Source organism: Patagioenas fasciata, chromosome 2 (genome assembly GCF_037038585.1).
Source record: "Patagioenas fasciata isolate bPatFas1 chromosome 2, bPatFas1.hap1, whole genome shotgun sequence".
Classification (NCBI taxonomy): Eukaryota; Metazoa; Chordata; class Aves; order Columbiformes; family Columbidae; genus Patagioenas; species Patagioenas fasciata.
Genome location: NC_092521.1, coordinates 9,518,498 through 9,524,497, shown reverse-complemented (window position 1 = coordinate 9,524,497; position 6,000 = coordinate 9,518,498).

Below are 6,000 nucleotides of genomic sequence, written 5' to 3'. Positions count from 1 at the left end.
GATACATCATCTCCCATGTCCTATTCACTTTCTTTGCTTCAGGATTGTGACTCTAGTTTTGGCGAACAACGGTGCTCCAAATGAAATCAGAAAACAAAATCATAATGCTCCCAATTTTATAAAAATTATAATGAATACTAGCAGGGCATGGAAAAGTAGTTTATGATCTTCATTATAATGTTTTTCAAACACTGCAGATGCAACTATCAATGGTAATAAAAACATGTATACCCTGAGCGTTCTCCATGGCTGAGACCTTCTTCTGCTGAGGTCTGTAAACCAGCCTATATCAGGCCCTCAATTAATTCACCTTCTTGGGGCAGAACCACTCTATAACCACTGGAAGGTGACTGCGTCTTTTGCACTTTGAAAGAGTCCAGAAAGAGTTTGTGACAGACTTAATATTTTACTTTATAAGGTGGTCGGGTGAAAATTGATACCTTTGTTTTCACTCTTTGTGCTTTTATAACCGAGACAAAATTAAGCAAAAATGTTGGTATGGGCTGACAAGAAATAGAAAAAGAAATAAAAAGAGAACTTGAGAGCATTTGGACTATGCATGCCTAAACTAGCAGTATTTTTGTGAGCTCTACATCAATAAAGCCGCTTTCCCCACAGATTTGTGTCTGGTGGCTGACTGCGAGCTCCAGCTGAAGTTGTTTTCCTGCAGTCTGAGAGGTCTCAGCTGTGTGGCTTCTCTGCCATCTAATAGTGCGTGAGTAAACACTGCTTTTCCCAAAGGTGTGATGCTCCTATGGCCTCTCTCTTCTTCCTCAGTGCCTCCTTTCACAAAATGTGCAGGTACAAGATTGTCAGTGAGATATCTCTCTTTCTGACAAATTCGGCTTGATTTTGGCCAAGAGGCTCAAAAATTACTGAAGAGGGACACAGACAGACAGACATGAACACATACGAAGCGATTGCATAAGCTCCATTTCCCCAGGAAACAGAGACTGAAAGCAGCTCTGTTGAAAGAGAAACATTTACTAACCAAATACCAAAGGAAACTTTGAATAAAATGTTACCAGAGCTAGAATGCAGAATTTGGATACTTGGACCATAGAGGGAAAACTGGTCCTCGAGTATTTCATGTTTCAAACAGGTTTCATCTCTTGGGGATCTATGCATAAATTTTCTAAACAATTAATAAAGTTTCTTTCTTATTTTCTTTAATATGAAATAAAATATATTATTTGCCTGATTTATTAACAAAATATGGGCGTAAAGGCTGGATCTGCTTTCCAACAAAAAAAAAACAAGCCCATCTGAGATAGGAGATTGTTATATTTTATAACCCTCATTTTTTTTCACACTTAATGCAGTTTCATTGGCTTAGGGTTTTGTTTTGGGTTTGTTTTGTGTGTTTGTTTTCCAATCGAAGATACTTATTATCTAGCCCAACCTTGGAAATTCACTGACATATTTACAGTGTTGGGAAGCGTCAGTGTGTGACTGAAAAGCTCAGTTCTGATTCCAGTCTTACCTAGACTCAACTGGGACCAGTGGCACCAACCACAGTGAATTTCCAGCAGAACGGACCAAATTTCCCTCCACATGTAACAAACTCCATCCCAGAGACTGGAGAGTATTGCTGCACTAGTAGAAGGAAAAAAGGCCCAGGTGAATGAATAGTTGTGTAATTCTGTGGCCCCTGATTTAGAGAATAGAAATACCAGGGTGTGAACATTATCCGCAGAGGGTGAAGTAATTTTATGGAACATGTCATAAAGTCACTTGTCAAGGAGACCATGATATGAAGCAGGCCAACATATAAAGGGAGCAGACTGACTTCAGGAATGTGTGCAAAATTTGTTGAGATTCTTCATCTTTTCATAGTTTGTTAGTCAATGTATTTTCTTTTCTCTTCATGTGCATCAAGAAAAACATCTGCAAGAGGCAAACCCAAAGATCAATTCCTCTCCTGCACTTCCTGCATTTGTTCAGATAGTTGAACTAATATTTATGAATAATACATTGTACCCATGAATGACACAAATCAGTGCAACTCCAATGACTTCATTTTTATACCAGCTGAGGCTCCGACTCAATGTGTGTTATTAATACAGTTTCTTTTATTGAATAGCAAATATTAGGTAATTTTTTAACTCCAGAATATTGCATTTCTTCAGCAAGGGTTTATAAGACCTTGTTCATATTTATGGCAGTTCTTGATTCACTGTCTCCTGTTCATTTTGATTACTAATTATTCTCAGACCCTGGCATCTTATTTGTGTTGTTTTGGTTTGTTTGTTTGTTTGTTAGTTTTTATTTTCTTTTTTTATTCTAAGTTCTGTTTGAAAGCTTTAATTAAGAAACTGATGTTTTTTTGAGAGCAGATACTGGGACAGACAATTGCTCAGGAAAAACACTGGATAGCCCAGAGTACTATTGCTCCTGTCACAAGTGATTGATACTGCTTCAAAACCATTAGGATATCTTTTTTTGCCCACATAATGGCCACATAAATGTCCAGTAGGAAATTATGAGAAGTTAAGAATTGATGAACACCATAATCAGGTCATTGCTTTTTGAGGGCAATGAAGAAAATACAATATCTGAAGTTACTGGCATCAATAACTGAAAATCTAATACAACATGTATTTTTAAATTGATGTGAAGTTCTAATTATTTTTTTTTTTAATGGGAAATTACAGAAACTAGTATTTTAATGACTTGGGGGTTTTCTACTGTCATTCAAACCACTGCTCACAGCGGAACAGCTCGCCACCGTCAGCCGGATTAATGCTGCTGAAGTCAACAGTCCCACAGATTGACACCAGCTGAAGACCTGTTCTAATAAATCTGAATCTATTTATAGGGGATGAAACCACAGACATGTCTCCCCAAAAGCAGTATTCTCACTCAAATATAAATGGTTTTGGCTGCATGAATAGATTAAATATTGAGGGTTCCATTTTTCAGATTTAGCTGTGGCTTCACCCGTATCAGTGGGTCTGATTCATGCCAGCTCTTTGGAGAACTAATCGCTCAGTGCTGGAGTGCTGACAGTCAGGCTGGTTTACCTGAAATTGCTGATTTTCTCTTTAGCCATTGTATGTATGAACAGCTGTACAAGTATACCAGCACAAGGAGTGCAGGCCACACAACATTGTGCATATTTACACAGTAACAGAGACTTGGGTTGAATCATATTTCAAGGTACCTCCCTTCACCTGGCATTTCTTACGAGACTGAGGGAATCCAGTGGTGGATGTACTACATCATCTCCTCGCTGATACCTTCTGGATCATAGTACCGGGACTACAAGGCTGAATAGGAGCAAAGGAGCTTTTGTCTCTCCATCCACACTGTGATTCCCACCCACCTTCTTCTATAGAAAGACTGTTTAGGTAGCAAAGAGTGAGTTGTCCTGCTGTGTTGCAACTTCTTGCACTCTGTGGTGTCGCGTCTCCTCTGCAGAGGCCAATAACTCTCTGAAAATGAGATGTTCACCTGTGTCAAAGTGGGGCTGGCTGAGTGCTGAGATGCTTGATGTTATCAAGACACAGCTACACCAGATGTTTTCTTACTCGTTTCTAAAGCTTCTTTGATATTTCAAAGGGCCAGGCTGATGTAACTCTCCTCATCACCTAAGTAGTCCTAACAACAATTATAGATGATGCAGTTTGACTCCTCCACCTCCTTTCCCATTCCAGTATGTGCTTCCTGAAGCAGGTGAGGTTCCTGCCTTCCTGCTGTTTGGGTCACCTTCTATTCAACAGGCAACTACTGCATGGAAGGGATGTCTCCTCCACTACATGGGCATGGAGAAAGGCAGAAAACTATGATAGAATGACAGAAAACTAACCCAACTACTTGTTTGACTTGTTCAAAAGCCAGATTCATGACTCAGCCTTTACCTTTTATGAGTCAGGAAATTCCAAGATGTTCTTTTTTCCCTTGGACTTGTAGACAGACTCTGATTTCATTTATTACAGGGTAAATCCACTATGGGCAAGGAGCTGTTCCTACCACGCATTTGCAAGCAAGAGCATCACCCATCCTTCCTGAACCCTCTTTCTGTTCTTAGCAGTCCTTGTGTTCTTTGGCCAGCTACAGCTCTCAATAAAAGTGTCAGGCACATCAAGCAGTATAAAATGAATCAATCCATTTCCCAGTTTATTTAGTCTAAAAAGACTGTAAAGCGGAGTCAAACTGAGAAACCTGTTTATGTGGCTGATACACCTAAGGGATGTGTTGAGAAAGGAGTGATATTAAAGTGTTAGGCTAACAGAATCAGAGCTGGTTTGCACTGAGGCATGCTACCTGTTTCCAGTTCGCTGTGGATGGTGTGACTGCAGAGTGATGGGTGGCTATATTCACAGACAATGTCCGTGAAAGGTAAAGAGACAAAAATCATTAAAACTATAAAACTGCTTCCAGGTCCAGAAAACTAATTAGATGCTGAGACTTAAAAACAATGCATTTTCCTTGTTTTATTGAAGAGTCAATGGTGATTTACTGATCCTTGCATATTTATATGTTGGAAGAAGGTACTGAATTCCCATCAGCCAAGCAGACATTGGCAGAAAAATGAAACCAGCAAATTCAGACTGAAAATATGGCACAAACTTTTAATAGTGAATGTAACAGAACTCACCAAAACATGAAGTGGATTTTCCATCATTTGGTGATCTTAAATTGAATTTAAGTCTTTGAACTAGACAGAGAAGTATCTTTAGAACCTCCATTTTTAGGGATCAGTACAAGATTCCTCAGGATTAAGCTCGGGTGCTACAGGTTTGCAACAATCTCTTTTAGCACGCTCATCCTTAGCAAAACACGAGAGGTCCCAGAAGCAGAAACCAAGGTGTGGTCTGCTGCCATCACTGAGTTAAACAAGAGCCTAAATGTCCCTGTCATTTGAGACTTAATGAATTAAACTTACACCCAGTCAGGACTGCAAGTGCACCGATGTGCCATATCCATGTCGGAATTACAGTATCACAGTATGTTTGGGATTGGAAGGGACCTCAAAAGATCATCTAGTCCAATCCCCCTGCTGGAGCAGGAACGCCTAGGTGGGGTCACACAGGAACATGTCCAGGCGGGTTTGAATGTCTACAGGGAAGGAGACTCCACAACCTCCCTGGGCAGCCTGTTCCAGTGTCTGTCACCTTCACTGAGAAGAAGTTTCTTCTCAAATTTAAGTGGAATCTCTTGTGTTCCAGCTTGATCCCATTACCCCTTGTCCTATCATCGTTCGCCACCAAGAAGAGCCTGGCTCCATCCTCGTGGCACTCACCCTTTATATATTTATAAACATTAATAAGGTCGCCCCTTAGTCTCCTCTTCTCCAAACTAAAGAGACCCAGCTCCCTCAGCCTTTCTTCATAAGGGAGGTGCTCCACTCCTCTATTGCTATCAGAAAGGTTGCTGAGGCAGCTGGATGTCTCAGCACCACTGCTCTTGATCTCTGTCTCAACCAAGCTGAGACAGAGTGTCTGGTTTATGATCGCCACATGACAAAATCCCATGACCAACATGAGATGAGCTGTGCAGCTGCAAGGAACCAGATGTCCATATCTCAAAGACTCCATCCTTGCTGATACACTTGACCACAGCATTAGCAAAAGAACCCACTGAGGATAATGAAATATGCAGGGGAAATAGTCAAGAGAGAGTGAGATAACCAAATGTTTTTTGAGAAAAAAACCAGAATACACTGCCATTTCTGGCGCCATTTATGAAGTGTTCTTTCCCTTGATTTTAATAATGTGATAACCCAGAAGCTTTGAACTCCGTTCTTCTTCCATTTGCAAAGCTGTTTTTTCTAGGACTGTTACCCTGTTTCCCAAAAAATAAGACCTACTCCAAAAATAAGCCCTAGCATGGTTTTTCAGGATATTTGAGAATGCTTGAAATATAAGCCCTACTCCAAAAATAAGCCCTAGTTACAGTTCATAAAGAAAGTTCATTTAATTAGTGTCCAGGCAGCTATACATGTAAAAAAAAAAAAAAAGGCACCTTTTGGAGCAAAAATTAATATAAAACCCTTTC